Below are 17654 nucleotides of genomic sequence, written 5' to 3' on the forward strand. Positions count from 1 at the left end.
ATCTAGCATCTTTCACCCCTGTTTTGCCCTCTGTGAGAAAAAAAGATGTATTTACTAACCTCGTTTTCCGGATCATTCCACCACCATGACTCCTGAAGCCGTCACATTTCTCCGTCTCCGCGGCTTTCGCTCTCTCAGCTCCGTGGAAAAACACCCATCTCTCTCTCTCTCTCTCTCTCTCGTCGGTATCTCTCTCTTCGTCTGCCTCTCTCTCTCCCGTTGGTCGTCCCCTCACTCGGTCGACAGCTGCAGCGCTCTGTCTGCCTCCTCTGTCGCTCTTCCGTCAGGGCTGTAGGCTGATTGAATTTTAAGTCATGTTAATCCCACAGAACAGGTACTGAATGAAGGAGGGGACAAAGAAGGGAGAGAGAAAATAACAGAATGCAGAGAGTAAGCTGGCTTGTATTTTTAGAAATCTCCTCTCTCCTCAGGAAGGGATCTTTCTTTTACTTGTCCTGCTTCCACAGAGTCACTTGACTCTTGATTTTGTTTTTTCCCATTTGTCTGCATCTCATCTTCTTTTCTTTTGTCCTTATCTGGGGAAGAAGTGTGGGTTTCTCATCGAGCAGCAAAGGAAAGCGCTGTGATCGGTCTCCGGCAGCGTCAAGCATCAGACTGAGAGAGTGTGTGCACAAGAGAGAGGCATGTAGATGAGGAGCAGGACAAATACAGGGCTGAGGTGTAGAGGGGTGGGGGGAGAGGAAGGAGGAAAAGAGACGGAAGATGTGCTATAGGAGGAGGAAGAGCCAAGATGAGGAGTTGGGGATGGAGAATGTGGGAGACTAACAATGAGGAAGAAGAGTGATGACAACGACCTACACTGGCTCAATGTAGTTAATTTAAAATAAGTAAAAGGATGCACTTTCAGAAAAATGTGTGCTCAGATGTAGATGTGGCACCGTGTTGTTTTTAGTCCATTGGTGGGATTTGTTATTCTATATATAGGAAATGCACAGAATAAGGATTTGGCACGCATTGCCCCCTCCCACCAGTTAGGTGTCTGTACTGGACCCCGTCTTTGTTATAAAGCCAAAGGTCAAAGAGCACTAATGAGGCGGTTTACTACTAATATGATTAAAATTGAGATACTTTAATATTAGTCTTCTGTTTCATTACATTTCACAGAGTTGGAGTTTACTGGCCCCATTGTTCCTTTATAGCTGCCCATTTCTTCACAGCTTAGATTTTTAAAAAAGTGCTGGAAACGTCCCTCAGAGATTTTACGTCTATATTGACATGATGACATCACACAGTAGCTGCAGATTTGTCAGCTGCACATCCATGTTGGGGAATCTCCAGCTCCAGTTTTAGATGACTTGAGTTTGTGACCGTGTCTCTTCCTACTGGGAGCGGCGTCAGAAGATAGGTGCACTGATCATAAGGGATGGACATGATCAGCAAAGGTACTCAGGTGGGCTGTAGTGTTTAAACAATGCTCAGTTACAGCAGCAGCCTGAACCGCTGGTACAAAGCAGGATGGATCCATGCTTTTCTTTCTGTTTATGTCCAAGTGTGACCCGACCATCCAAATGTCACAGCTGATTGAGGCTCATGAACATTTTTACACTCTTTTGTTGTCCAATTTTGGTGAGTCCATGTAAATAATAGCCTCAATTTCCTGTTCTCACCTTAAGAGTGTCGCCCATCGTCGTTTTTTTGCTGCTGCTTTAGCCGATCTGCTTCAACCTTCCACATGTTGTGTTCAGAGACGCTCTTCTGCATTTGTTATGCTTGTTTACAGCCTTGGTTATAATGAGCTGATACTTAAGTTACTGTTGCCTTCTCATCAGCTAAGATAGTCTGGCCATTCTCCTCTGACCTCTGGAATCAACAAGGCATTTTTGCCCAGAGAACTGCTGCTCACCGGATATTTTCTCCTTTTCCGACCATCCTCCGTAAATCCTAGAGATGGTTGTGTGGGGAAAATCCCAGTAGTTCAGCAGTTTCTGAAATCCTCAGACCAACCTGTCTGGCACCAGCACTATGGCACACTGATAGCCACTTAAATCACATTTCTTCCTCATTCTGACGCTCGGGTTGAACTTGATCAGCTCTTCATGTTCACATTTTCTAAATGCATTCAGCTGCTATCATGGGATTAGATATTTCACATACCTTTAGATATTTGCATTAGCGAGTGAATGTACACAGACAGACGGAGATGTATCGAGATATTTCTCTCTCGATATATCTGTCATAGATATCTATAGATAGAGCTCTATTTATCTATAGATATCTCGATATATATCTATATACAGAGAGATGGATATCGAGATATTGATACAGAGAGATGGACATCGAGATATTGCGATATCTAATGCATGTTATCTACTCTCACATTTACATTTCTACATGCAAGCCTAGAAAACCTTTTTCTCTATATCTCACTTCAGCATGCTGGAAAGAATACGGAGAAGTTCTCCCAGGTTTCTCTTTTCCACAGTGTGCACAGTTATTCATTTTGGCCTTCCAGGTATGAAGCTCTTACTGAGTTCCGGGATTTTTTTTTTATTTCTTTTTAATATATATTTTTTTTTACTTTGCAAAATTTAGAAAAAAGTAGCCATGGGGTTAAACTAACTACATGCAGGTGTGTTTGCAAAGTGTTTCTTGCTGAGAAAGGAAATACAAGGAGTGAATTGCACAAATGGGGGCAATAATGCACATTTTCAGATGGTCTCCATGCAAATGCAAGCATAATTAGCACTTAATTGTATACATAAAAGTGACATAAGTAGTTGTGTGACAAAATAAGAGACCTTAGGAGAGAAGCTAAGGTTCCGCATGCTGCGTCTCTTTGGTTTGCTATAGATTGAAGCATACAATGAGGCCCGATCACCTTCTGTTAAAAAACAGGCCTGAAAGATTGTGGTGCAGTCATATATAGAGAAGTACTGATAAAACATATTTCGGATATAATATCTCCAAACTGCAATTGCAGGATTTCGTAGTTGTAGGGGTATTTTTACACAAAATGTGATGGAGGGTTGGGTGGACAGAAGGAAGGAGAGATGGAGGAGGGGGAGGAAAAAAAGACGGCTGGTGTGACAAGGGGAAGCGAAGTTTTTACCGCCTCGAGCAATTCTCAGTCGGACCAGGATGAGAGCGGGAGCAGACGATGATGATTAAGAGAGAGAGGACGGGGACGTAGGGAAGGGGCCAAAGATCTCTGAGGGCATAAAGGAGATAAGTGAGGAAGAGAGGGGTTACTGAGAGATAGAAGAGAGGGCTGGATGGAGTGATAGGAAGGCGATAGGAGAGAGTGCAGCTGATACTACTTCAAACGGTGGTCGAGGGCTTGATTTCCCTGCCGCGCTGATAGCTGCTGGGAACGGCCGTGAAATGGAAACCATCTTCGGGCGCGTGTATGTGTGTCTGTGTGTGTCCCATTACTAAGGCAGGACCTAAAACATCAGAGCTATTGGATGTTGGAATTAAGTCACTCCCAAATTTCACATAAGCGCAGTTCTGTTTTGCAACAAAATCTCACACTGGAGATGAAACTTCAGAGAGAGATGGGAGGAAAGAGATGAGGGATGGAGATGTGGTTCTGTTATGGGTGAATTGGTTTTTCGTGTATCTAAATTTCAACCCAAGACTCAATTTTTTTGTTCATCTTTTCACAATTTATGGCCCCCTTCCTGTTTATCTCCTTTCTTCATTTCCATTTCAAGCATTTGACTCCCCATCATTCATTTTTTTTCTTTCTTATATCTGTCGCTCCTTGATCTCTCCCTCTTGACTTTTTATTTATTTTTTTTCCCTGCTGCTTTGGGCCAACATATTTTTAACTTTGTAAGCCAAACCTCCCTCAAAGGAAGGTCCAGCAAGGGGATGTTTGATATATTATTTCATCCAGTCATTTAGAGCGGCCAGTTGATGGCCCGTTGATTCACAATTAATCAAACCTCTAGTGTTGTAGCACCCAGTTCTCTTCCCGGAGCGAGCGACCTTGCTGAACGAAATAAATGACATGACCTAATGCTGGCTAACGGATCAAGTGAGTCAGGAGAAACTCTCATTACTGGCACAGAAGTTGGTTTATATACATCCCACAATCAGTGCACTTATGAATAAAATACAATGCATTTTCACATAAAGTAGGGCGAAGGTGCATCCTAAGCAGATCATCTGCTTCTACAGCTCAATCTGGTTAAAGTAAAGCACACAAGGGGAAAGTCTTTTTTTCCTTCGGACTGAGAACTAAGCAGAAAGATTGGCAGGATGTGAAGTTCACTCTGAGTAGCACTGCACTTAATCAGAAAGAGGCCAGACCTGTTCTGGTTTGGTCAGGCCAAATTAGCCCTCAAAGTGAAAACGGTTGCAGGGGAGTCGGCCTACTGACCCGCCGCTGAACACATCCATCGATGTCTCGCTTTTGGTTCAGTGGTCAACTCACTAGTGGTGTGTGCCATCAGTTGCATATTTGTTTCTGACGGGAAATTAAAGCAGCATGTTGGATTTAGCAAAGGAGTTTGTATTTGAACATCCACACCTCTCCAAAATTGACAGAAAGCAATGAGCTGTGAAGAAGACGAACAAAATCTAATGTAGATGCGAGCACCATAAAGCTAAATAAGACTTTCCTGTTTTTACTTTCTGCTCTTTTCCTGTGTTCAAAGATTTGGTCAGTACTTCTCACAGTGCAATAAAAAAAAAAAAACAGAGCAGTGTCCCTGCCTAGAGGTTATGCATATTCGTGCTTGCTACCATCTCTTTATAGAGATGAGCAAGTAGCTGCCACTGCTGACTCAGAGCAGCCCACAGTCTTTGCTGTTTTCAGAGATGCGACTGCCATCTGACCACAATGATTTCTCCCTTGTAAAGGTTGCTCAGGTCCCCATCTGCTAATTCATCCTGCATCCAAATACACAGAGTGTTAGAACAGACTTAAAAGGATTTTGCTGAATGGCTCTTCTTAAACAATTGAGTAGATGTGGGCTACCATCAAAGAGAAAAGGTGAAGTTTGGTCAGCACTGTGCAGCTTGAATCAAATATGGAACCTTGACAGCAGCTGCAGAACACGTCCTTGCCGGCAGCAAGTATATAGGTGTGTTTTTGAATGAGATGGGGGGGAACTGAAAGCCATTTTCACCCTTGATGATTTAGATTTTGTAGTATTTCACACTATGGTGCAAAGGTTTTATGCATTTCACATGTTTAGGTTCTTTTTCTCAATGCAGCCTTAAGTCTTAAATACATTCTTCTGTAGACTGTGAGTCATACTGCCGGCATTCTTAAGCACTTTAAAATAAGCTGGATCTAAGCGATCTGTTCCTCTACAGGACACAGCAGCAGGAAATTGCTCATCATTTTGCCTGGACAGCAAGGAGTGGCAGCACTGTAATGCAAAGAGCCTGTCAGAGGCGCACACAGTGGCTGAGATGAGGCAAAGCGAGAGGAACTAGGAAGTTCATTTTGCTCTTTCAGGTTATTCCACTGAGAGAGTACTGAAACATGCTTGACTTGACTCGTATGCAGCAGTGACAGATCCCTTACTACAATCTGTAATTATTGGACACAAGTGGACAGATCAGGTAAACGGGTAACATGTTAATAAATTGTAATATCTCAAAAAATCAGTGTTTCTTAGGCCAGCTTGAAATACCTGCGGTGACTGCCTTATCAGTGCACCCACCGCCAATCCAGTCAATTCAAGATGCTTGTGTCTTTTCTTCCAGGTCAACAAATATGCCACCACATATATTGTGGATTTCACATACTTGTACTTAATCCTCTTATTAAATAAGTTCAGGAATTTTTCTTTAAATCAGCTCCTGCTTTCTGCTTGTGATACACACTGAAAATTGTGAGACACAGTGACTAAATATACGCAGCACTGAAACCCACAAACGAGTGCGCTCATTGAGCACCACTGTGCACAAACATGTCGCGCATAATCACCAGTGTGGTAAATGCTTCTGTTCACACACACAAGCGTTGCACCTACATCCAGAGAACATCCGTGACTGAATGCACACCTTCACCCACAGATTGAAATGACCGTGCGATATCACAACACACAAACGGACTCTGTGGCAAACACAGCATTGGTGTTAGACACACACACCTCTCACAAGGCTAAATGAAACATGCACACAGAAACCCACATGGCACACTTGCTCAGCTGTGATGTGAGGGTAAATGGTGTAGAGGTTTAGATCGAAGGGCAAGATCCCCTCTATTTGTCTCAATCTGGGGATAATGAGAGAGAAGGACAGATCCATACACACACACACACACACACACACACACACACACACACACACACACACACACACACACACAGTCGCACAACATCATCTTCTAATTTTGCTCTGGAGCCGTTTGCATGTCATTTTTCTTTTATTTATTTCACCTGCATTAGTAATAATGTCTCCAAATGATTTCCAAGTTGCTCCTGGTCGACAGTTTACCAGCAATGAGCCGCAGTAAATGCAGTGTGAGGGAGGAAAAACATGCTGGTCCTCATTTGTCTATAATGCTTCATGCGTACAACCCTGACAAATGCACTCAGACGTACAGGCACAGGACAGAAATGACTTTAGGAACGAATTGGTGAGAGAAAAGAATCGCACATTCGAGCTGAATATTTCCAAGAGTGTGTTGCTTTAATGAAGTGTGCTGCTGCAGTTTACAAGTGGAAATTACAAACTGTGGTTAAGAGGCAACTATTAACTTTGTGTGTGCGGGGGAACTACACAAATGGGTCTGTACAGAAATGCAGCGAGCTGTTAGAAAAGGCTGTTAAATGTCAAAATACAAAGCTGGGAGGTGCAAATGAAAATAATGCAAATGAGATTTTGTTTGTTGATTGTTTCCCCTGAAATAAGCTGCAGTTTCTTGGCATTAGTTCTGTGTTAGAAACGTAGGCGCGTGTGTGTGTGTCTGAGTGTATTGTGGATACATTTGTGAACCCCTTGGACTCATTAAATGCTGCGTGATTGTCTCCTATGTCACAGTTATAGGCAAACGCCATCTAAAATAGGAACACAACAGTAGACTTTTCATGTCTTTACTGAACACACGCCGTAATTACACAGCGCTGGCTGGATAAGGTCATCTCTTCAATTAAATGACTCGCAGCACTTCCTTCATCAGCATCAGCCACAACATAAGATGTCTCCTGTAGATGTTTGCACTGAATCTTGGAAGAGTTTTAGATGATTTCTCCCTACAAAACAAGTTGGAGTTCATCAGTATTTCTGGGACGTCTTGAACAGTCTGCCTCAGGTCATGCCACAGCATCTGAATTCGTTTGGGGTCACAACTCTTACTTAGCCATTCCAAAACATGAACTTTATTTTTTTTTTATATATCAACTATTCTGTTCAGCTGAGCCGCTGCTCGACACTCTCCTGTAGTAGCTGTTGTGATTTGGAATCCATTGTTCTCTCAATGGTGGCAAGACATCCAGGCCCCAAGCTGTGGTACTCCCTGTACCTCTGTTAGTGTGCAGCACAGCCTTTTCCCCCCAAAGAAATTGTGTATTTGTGTCTAAAAGTCATCTCCACAGTGTGGTGGTTTACACATTCGCCTAACGAGCAAAAGATCCCCGGGTTGATCCATGTAGGTGGGTTTGTGTCAGGGAGTGCATCTGGTGTATGTATAAATAAATAGAAATAAAATAAATACTATTAATAAAAAAATCTGCTAAATCATATGTGGAGCTACCCACTGTGGCGGGCCTTTGTGAAAAAGAGAGCAGCCCAAAGTATTTTTGTCAGAAAGTTTGACTTTGGTAAGTATTGTAACTTAAGAGTGCTCGAGTGTGTTCTTGGAGAAATGGGTTCATCATCTACCTTTTTACACGTTTTACAAGGTCTCTCGCTGTTACCATTTAGTTCTTTTAACCTGTTTGAGGATTGCACATTGTTCTCTTTGTGTAGTCTTTGAAGGATGCCCCCTCCTAGGGAGAATACCAATAGCAGCCTAATTTCCTTCATTTGTAGACAATTTGTCTAAATGTGGATTGATGGACATTCAAGTCTTTAGAAATGCTTTGTAGCTTTTTCCCAGAGCTTCTATGTCTTCCATTTTTCTTTTTTCCTGTTTATTCAGATCATAGTTTGGTCCATGCATGGCGTAGATAAATCATAAGTAGTGAGGTAGACGTAATGATAAGTCATTACTTCTATTGGATTTATACAGTGGGGCAAAAAAGTATTTAGTCAGCCACCGATTGTGCAAGTTCCCCCACTTAAAATGATGACAGAGGTCAGTAATTTGCACCAGAGGTACACTTCAACTGTGAGAGACAGAATGTGAAAAAAAAATCCATGAGTCCACATGGTAGGATTTGTAAAGAATTTATTCGTAAATCAGGGTGGAAAATAAGTATTTGGTCAATAACAAAAATACAACTCAATACTTTGTAACATAACCTTTGTTGGCAATAACAGAGGTCAAACGTTTACTATAGGTCTTTACCAGGTTTGCACACACAGTAGCTGGTATTTTGGCCCATTCCTCCATGCAGATCTTCTCGAGAGCAGTGATGTTTTGGGGCTGTCGCCGAGCAACACGGACTTTCAACTCCCGCCACAGATTTTCTATGGGGTTGAGGTCTGGAGACTGGCTAGGCCACTCCAGGACTTTCAAATGCTTCTTACGGAGCCACTCCTTTGTTGCCCGGGCGGTGTGTTTTGGATCATTGTCATGTTGGAAGACCCAGCCTCGTTTCATCTTCAAAGTTCTCACTGATGGAAGGAGGTTTTGGCTCAAAATCTCACGATACATGGCCCCATTCGTTCTGTCCTTAACACGGATCAGTCGTCCTGTCCCCTTGGCAGAAAAACAGCCCCATAGCATGATGTTTCCACCCCCATGCTTCACAGTAGGTATGGTGTTCTTGGGATGCAACTCGGTATTCTTCTTCCTCCAAACACGACGAGTTGAGTTTATACCAAAAAGTTCTACTTTGGTTTCATCTGACCACATGACATTCTCCCAATCCTCTGCTGTATCATCCATGTGCTCTCTGGCAAACTTCAGACGGGCCTGGACATGCACTGGCTTCAGCAGCGCAACACGTCTGGCACTGCGGGATTTGATTCCCTGCCGTTGTAGTGTGTTACTGATGGTGACCTTTGTTACTTTGGTCCCAGCTCTCTGCAGGTCATTCACCAGGTCCCCCCGTGTGGTTCTGGGATCTTTGCTCACCGTTCTCATGATCATTTTGACCCCACGGGATGAGATCTTGCGTGGAGCCCCAGATCGAGGGAGATTATCAGTGGTCTTGTATGTCTTCCATTTTCTGATGATTGCTCCCACAGTTGATTTTTTCACACCAAGCTGCTTGCCTATTGTAGATTCACTCTTCCCAGTCTGGTGCAGGTCTACAATACTTTTCCTGGTGTCCTTCGAAAGCTCTTTGGTCTTGGCCATGGCGGAGTTTGGAGTCTGACTGTTTGAGGCTGTGGACAGGTGTCTTTTATACAGATGATGAGTTCAAACAGGTGCCATTCATACAGGTAACGCGTGGGGGACAGAAAAGCTTCTTACAGAAGACGTTACAGGTCTGTGAGAGCCAGAGATTTTCCTTGTTTGAGGTGACCAAATACTTATTTTCCACCCTAATTTACGAATAAATTCTTTACAAATCCTACCATGTGGATTCATGGATTTTTTTTTTCACATTCTGTCTCTCACAGTTGAAGTGTACCTCTGGTGCAAATTACTGACCTCTGTCATCATTTTAAGTGGGGGAACTTGCACAATCGGTGGCTGACTAAATACTTTTTTGCCCCACTGTGTAACCACATGTTAATCACAGCGTACAGTAACATGTTCCATTTATAGTTATCACATTGTGGCACAAAATCACTAAAGTATTAAGAAAAATCCTGATAAATTGTTTAACCCTTTCACGCATAGTGGTCACTACAGTGGGCAGCTATTCAAAGGCGGTTGTCTTGTGTTTGTGTCAGTGTTGATGGTTTACTTGCAGATAAACAACAACATTGGACACTGATGTGTCACTCGATACCAAATTCATAAGTCAAAAAAACTCTTTGAAAAGTACATGTTTTAAAAAAATTAAGTTCAAAAATCTTTTTTCATGCCTAAAGATGAATAAAAATACGTAAGAAAAAAAATCCTGATTGAGGTTGTCATAATTCATGCATGAAAGGGTTACTGCTCTTATTTGTGTGCTACTTGGGTTAACACTGTGATTACACCTGTGGCTGGTAAATGTACTGCACCAGTCCTAGTGTTTACAGGGCGTGGCTACATTATTATTACAGTCTTAGTTTGTGAGATGATGACATTTCGGCTTTTTTTATTACCATGTTTTAGTGGTAAAGCTCTCCTTTTTTAGATGTGCTCACCAAAGAATGAAGCACTGAGGGTTTCTTTGACTCGGTGAATGCCTCAAGATAATAAACTGAAGGAAAAATGCAGTTAAGCCTCCAGTACAGAGTCAAAGTTTGATTAAGATATTTACATTTTTTAAACTCATTTTTTAAATATTGAAGCTAAAACTGCACATAACTTCTGATTATGAGAATATATCAGCGTTTAGGAAAAGCAGAGCGTTGTTGTTTACATGGGCTCTACCTCAGCCGCATTACAGGATTAATCACATTATGATTGGTTTATTGGCTGTGCAAGTAAACATTACTAATAGACTTTTCTCACAGTAGGACATTTTGATTTGTTAAATGCTTGTGTAACTAATAACGTTAATAAATGTCTGCACAGAGTTTAGCGCTGCCACTGCCAGAGCCCTGTTGTTGTTCCTGCTGGCTCACTAGCACAGCTAAATAAAACAGATCCATGTTTCACCTGTGCCTCCCCTGCTGTTCAGGCTAATAAAAGTCTGTAACTTTGCGAGTTACTGCTGCCAGAAAGCCATTTCAGAACCACGGTCAGTGCACATGAGCTGTACACACACTCTGATAACAACACACACCTGTGTGTGTAGTCACAGGAACTAAAGGAAGAGGAAGGAGCTCGGATTTAAAAAAAACTGAAGACCCAAATGTCAAAACCTATAAATACTAACTAGAAAATCCAGCAACCATGATAAGGCTATAAAAATATTCAAATAAATAATGTGTGATGTTCTGTGCTGAGGAAAAACTAGACTGTTATAGTACATTCTGTAAATAAGAGGCGGCTGTTAGTCATTTGGTGTTCTGGGCTCCCCTAGTCCCTCAAAATAGAGACTGTGAATGTTGTAGCATTAAAGGCAGCATGCTGAGCAGTAGATGAAGAGGAAGGACTAAATATGGGCTTGACTGTTGAGTCAAGAATTTCCATTTTGGTTTGTTTTTATTTTAAAATAAAAGTCCTGCTCTGACAGCTTAATATTTATTAGTGCAGAAACTCGATGACTCACTATCACTACTGACAGGAGTCATCAATACAGGTCCACATGAAATGGGAGGCATTACTCCCAGCAGTACAATACTGAGGCTTCTTTGGGATAGGGGAGATGCATATTGCTTTACTTTGATCTCTAGAAAGCGACGTGCGACTCACTGAATCCTGTTTTCCGTGCTCTTGCTGTCTTAGTCTGTCGCTGTAATTATAACACATCGTCTGCTGTTATGGAAGTTGATGAAGTGGTGGGATAGTAACGACATCAAACACATGACTGCTGAATTGGGGTTCCACGAAGTGCACAATAAATTGTGGGCCTAACTAGTTATTTCTCATTCAATTATATGTATGTGCTTTCATGGCATACTTGGAACTGCTTTCTAAGAATGTACTCGGGTTTCTATGATTAATTGTTATCAGTTACCTTGGAGACACTCATGAGTCACTTGATGGATACTTTGTAGTCTGGACAGCTTGAACCTGACGTGGAAATGGGTTTGAAGCGATACAATGTATCACCTGAGTGTTCAGTCATTACTCACTAATTAGACTGTTAAAGGTGGTTCAGTGTTCAGCTACAGTATTTCTTTGGGATTTGAAATTGAAGGTCACAACTTAATAACTTCAATACTGTTGCAAACAAGTATGAGGGAAGTATAATCTGTGTACATATCATTTTTCAGGAAATTCCTAGCACTAATTTAATGTTTTATACATGTAAACCTAAAAGTTGTGTAAAAAAAAAAAGTATTTTGTGGATCTAAGTGTTCATTGTAGCATTATTCTCTAAATGAGTGGTCACTGCTGCTTTTAATATTGACTGAGTGGAATTGAAATGGGCAATTATTTCAAATGAAATGATGGTTAAGTGAAGTAAAAACATTTTGTTTCAGGTTTTCCTTAACAAGACACATTTGGGTGTTATGCAGCCCTGGGACTGCACACGCCGAAGTCTCACAGCAAGACTTCAAATTTAATGTTTCAGTCTGACATTTGGGAAGAATTACAAAAACTTTAATCTGTCCAAGCGTGCTGTGAACTTGTTCATTATAAACACGTTAACATTCGGGGCACAGCGTCGAAGCCTTCTGAGCTGGTACTAGAGAAGATGTTAAATTACACATCAACCTTAAAAGAAAGACTACATCTCGCTTCTGACAGGTCAACAAGATTCACTGACATGTGCAGAAGTCTACCAACAGAGCTACCATCAGAAGGTGCTTTCATCAAAACCCCAGTGCCTGAAACTGCTGGCTGTAATCTAAAATAGTGGACAAAAATGATTCAACATGTATATCCAAATTAAATTCATCACACTGCCAGTAGTTTAGAGGCTGAAAGTGCTTCTCACCCTGTTAAGATAATCTGCTCTTTGGTTCAGCTTTCATGCCTGCAGGGGCCAAGAGCTCAGAGTCTAAACTTCAATACAGCTGCGAACCCAATGATAGAATCCTAAAGTCATTAAAGGCAATTCTTTTAACACAATCACTTTTAGCGTTACTGTGTTAAAAGGTCCTGACGTAGTTATGCTGGCTACTGTAGATGCTCTGCTGGCTCTAATTTAAAACAACTGTCATATAAAATTAGTAGGCACCATTATTGTGTATGGAACTGAGGTTGCCAAATAAACACAAGTATAGCAGTTACTGAGTCTTTGCAGTACAATATCTATTTACACTTTACCTTTAGCCATATAGGCTCCAATTCTGCTACTGCTGGCTCCCTATGTGAGACGGTTTGTAATGAGTTTTATTGAGCTAGGATCCCAGGGTGAAACTATGAATTTCTGATGTTTTCTACAGGCACTAAAAGATCCCTGCTGCTTTATGTTATATCAAAACTCTCGGAAGGGGCCGCGGTTCAGTGGACAGGAGTGTTTGAGGGGAGTTGTTAATTTTTATAAACATTAAATTGACATAAGAGGTGTATGTGTACATTTTTTGTCATTTTAGTTAGGGCCACCTTTTTTTTTTCCTTCTCTGTTTGAAGGGATCATGAGATAATCATTCCCACGTTCAAGTATAATTAACACAAAAGGCCAGACACCTGCTGGCAGAGTCTGAGACAACATGCCCTGTGGGTTTGAAGTACATCATGAGTCTTTCGGTGCGTCACAGACTGCTTAAGGATTCCCAAAATACCACTAAGCGGCAATCTGTTTTAATAAACTTGCGTCTCAGAGTGTCTGAAAGAGTTTAAGAAGTCATTCTTTTAGCCAGTTCAGCACTTCATTTTTTTTATACCGGATGAGCCACGCCGCTTAAGGAAAACTCACCAGATATTATTTATAATTCTTGGCGAATATGGTTTTCCCTGGTGGTCGTGAATTGGTCATCCTGCATGATTACTTTAGGAATGTTTCAAAACTCATGTGTAGGAAATTTGTGATGTCCAGACGCATTCACTGGGTTGTTTTGTGTCCGTTATTAGCTTTTGCTGTATCAGCCTTCACCATCTCATCTGTTTTAGCCTGTAATTTCCTGCATTTGCCAGAATCACTATTACTGTCGCTCAAAAAAGAAAAAGGGAAACAAACAGCTGTAAATTTGCTGTGATTGATGTGCAAGTTTGTAAATATCGAGCGAACTGATAAGCTCGTGTTTTGATAGTAATTCATCCTCTGTGTGGGCTTGAACACTGTCACAGAACACAACTTAGGCAGCGTATTGTCGTCTGCAGAAGTTTTCACTTGGATTTTAAACTTGTTGTTTATGCCACTGTAGGGAGATCCTAAGAACAAAAGCGCAATAGCTCTTACCCAATTTTGTCCAGGATGCCTGTGATTTCAGCACCACGGATAGCTGCAATTTCAGCACTATGGACAAGAGCGTCTCAGAGAGGCAGCCAACACACTGTATTAGGAATAAGTTGAAAATAAACCAGCATGTGTCAGATCCATCTGTAAGCTTTAGATTACTTTTCCTCCTCCTTTTACGTAGTTCTATGAAGTGTTCAGCCGCTTCATAAAGCCTCAGGTACACAAATGATCACAGATGCCCACGGAAAACTTTAATCCTAGAAATAACCATTCTCTATCTGTTTATTTATTCATATTTTGGTAGATTATTTTCCCCCCCCCATACCCCATGGGCTGATTTACAGTGGAGATATTTCTGTCGTCATCTCCTCCTGTGACTACAAAGTAAAAATTGCTCTGCCGTGAAGTGGTGATAGGGTTTATTACTGGAAAGATCGCCAATCAGACTTTTTATTTCACTGAGGAAAGAGCCTCATAGCAAATGTCAAATGCAGATTCTAGATTTAATTTGTAGATATGGCCATGAAAATGGTCATGAACAAATTTGTTAGCTTGACAGGGGTGAGGAGTGTGTGTGACTGCAGACTGCTCCTTTTTTCTTTAATATTTTTAGAGGATATTTCAGGGCTGTAAAGGATGCTGGATTTGGATAAGGATGCTTGGCCTGATGAACATTTACTGATTACTTTTAGCACGAAGACAAGATGTGAGAAATAGGATGGATGTAAAGAGGAAATGGAGGGCAGAGCATTAAGGCATCGCTATTGAGTTAAAGAAGTAGAGGGGGGGAGGGCATGGACACAGAATGTGCCCATCAGTGTGGAGTTAATGACAAGAATAAGAGCTAACACATGCATCTGACCTTTTACACACCAGTCAGAATATGTCATCAGCAGCACGGGGAGTTTCTGGTAGCACTTTTCTCCCCTTTCGTCCACCTGCATGTCACTGTAACTGTAAATATTTGCTTAATGTCGTGGGTCCTTGTTGGATTCTTTAAAAGCCAGAGCTCTGTGTGTGTGTGTTTTGTTTGTCTTGACTGCTTGAGTAAATCTGTAGCGCGTGTGTGGGGTCCTCTTCGTGTCTGTGTAAGCGTGCACGTCGACTCCTCGAGGGTGTGTGTGTTGATCTTGTTTATGTGTCCAGGCCAGTGGTTAAGGCATGACGGATGGGGATAGGGGAGACAGAGGAGGAGAGGAGAGGAAAGACGAATGACCTGACAGCTCCCCTATTCAACTCCTAATCACTGCATGAGCATGGAGGCTGTCTATGACAGGGGGAGCCGGTGTACGCGTTGGGAGAAGACAGAGATGAGGTGTCTGTGTTGTGCATTTGGTTGAAATGCAGAGCGCAGTTTTAAATTTTTAAAAGTCTGCACCAGTAGTGTCTTTGATACTTTGTCGTTGCAGTTTTTGCATAAATTTCCTCAGTTTGTCACAAAACATGAACCGATTTACTCTGAAGGTCTTACTGCTGTCTACTTTATGTAAAAGACAAAATATTTGGCAAGTTTTCCAAAGTAGGAAACATTATGTGGTGTGAAATATTTAAAGCGTAATGGTGTCGGCTCAGTTGCGTTTTTAAAAAGCAGGTTTGTAGTCTGTAATTAGAGATGCCCATAGTCTGATGTTCACAAGAAGGTCTTTTTTTTTTTTTTGCTTGTGTCCCTGCCTCAAAACTGAATTTCACAGAGCTAAATCTTGACTTTATAGCTGAACACTGGAATTTGAAAACAAATGCATGCTGATTAAGGGACTCAGTGGAGCAAGTGACATTTCAAATTTGTGGCTTCAATTAGACAAGTGTGCCATATTTATCGCATCTCTGTGGATGCTTCGGCTTGTAGTTGTGGTGATCTGTGACTAATGCAAAGAGGAGTGCCTCAAAACAAGAAGCTAACTAGCGAATGAACTTTGTAGTTTGCATTTAACTGGCATTTTTGTTTGTTTGGATACAGCGCTGCACTGTTTAGTTGTTTAAACTTGTATTGATTAAGTGAGTTAACACAGGACGTTTGCCACCCGGAGGCTCTTTTAAGTTCATCTGTCTGAAGAACTAATGAGCTCATCCACACTTCATAAGAGTCGCCACTCCTTCTAGATGAGTTGGTCATTTAATACAACTTAGACACAATGATCACCAAATGAGTCTTAACCCAAAGTGGGCTGAAGGTCAGAATTATCATTTTACTGGAATTAACTTGTGAATTTGGATCCTGAGCTGGATGAGCAGCTATGTCACTGGTTTCATGTTGCAGGTAAATGCCTCGGAGGCAGAGTAACCTTTCTGCTTTGTCTTAGTTCTTCAAGCGAATGTCAAGCCAGTTTTATTTATGTAGCACATTTAAAACAACAGAAGTTGACCCATTGTGGTTTCCAGGCAAACTCATTTACATTCCCAGGTCTCCAACAAAACCAATTTTCAAAACACAAACCTCACATGGTCAAACAACACTGTTAAAAATGAAAATAGAGCAAAAACTACAAGAATGGTAGAAATATAAATAAAATAGTATTTAAAAACTATAAAAAGGAGTCAAAAATCAGATAATTTTTAAATGAGATTTTACATCAGAAACACCAGCTAAAATTCACAGTGGACCAAACCTTGTGGCACCTCAGATTTGATGAAAACAAACAGAAAATAGGTTGTTGGGGTTTTTTTTTTGTTTTTTTCTGTTGGATGGCAGATTATTCCACAACCTGCAAAATAATAGGGGTGGGGGAAAAAATCGATACTGTGTAGTATCGTGATATTTTGTTTGCTAATAATGTATCGATACAGGGACAGCAGAAATTGATATTTTGTTACAAAAAAAGTTTTTGTGGACTGGAACTCTGACTTCAGAACATTTTGATCCTTTTTCTGAGCAAGAATCCTGACATTCCTTCACTGTCCAAATGTGTTTAACTTTCTTTTTGGCAGCAATAAACATGACAGTTTACTTATTTTAATTTAAGACATGTTTTATTTTAATTAAGTTTAAAACTTTTTTATTTAATGTAAAATTATATTTTGTTTTAATTTACTGTCAAATTCTTCAGTTGCTGAATGGGCTGCATAGTTTTCATAAATTGCATAGTTCAGAATAGCTATAATTGTACCAGATGGTTGGATTCAGTTAAGTTGGACTAGACTGTAATACAAACCGTTCAGTTTGTCAACAATAAAACTGACTGAAATGAGAGAAAGACTTTGATATTAGATAAAATGAATATTGATAAAGTTTAACTTTATGTGCAGAATAATATCGTATCGTGCGTTAAGTATCGTGATAATATCGTATCGTGGGATATATGGTGATTCCCACCTCTACAAAATAACGGATTAAAATATCTGATACCAATGATGTGTAGCCAACGTAGGGATTTAAAAAAAAACATACGGTACTTAAATTTGACATTTCACAGGTTTTATCTAAAACTGAAGTGGGTCGTTGTGCCAGCTAGAAGTCAAGCAGCTGCATTTTGAATCTTCGGTGTTATAATGGTCAACCAAGATGTGATAAAAGCATGGATGAATGTTTAAGTCCTTTAGAGACCAAATTAGCTTTCATTTAGCAATAGA

General features: G+C 40.9%; 2 protein-coding genes across 5 annotated transcripts in view; one reads left to right on the forward strand and one right to left on the reverse strand.

Annotated features, from left to right (window-relative positions):
- Positions 1–834, reverse strand: part of LOC113018602 (leucine-rich repeat and fibronectin type-III domain-containing protein 4) — a 38654-nt gene extending 37820 nt beyond the window's left edge. Inside the window, exon 1 of the mRNA XM_026161750.2 lies at positions 60–834. The gene's annotated coding sequence lies outside the window, so the exon portion shown is untranslated. The remainder of the gene's footprint in view (positions 1–59) is intronic.
- pcxb (pyruvate carboxylase b) overlaps positions 1–17654 on the forward strand; it is a 292624-nt gene that overhangs the window by 212243 nt on the left and 62727 nt on the right. The gene's annotated exons all lie outside the window — the stretch shown is intronic.

This window comes from Astatotilapia calliptera, chromosome 3 (assembly GCF_964374335.1).
Source record: "Astatotilapia calliptera chromosome 3, fAstCal68.1, whole genome shotgun sequence".
NCBI classification, from domain to species: Eukaryota; Metazoa; Chordata; class Actinopteri; order Cichliformes; family Cichlidae; genus Astatotilapia; species Astatotilapia calliptera.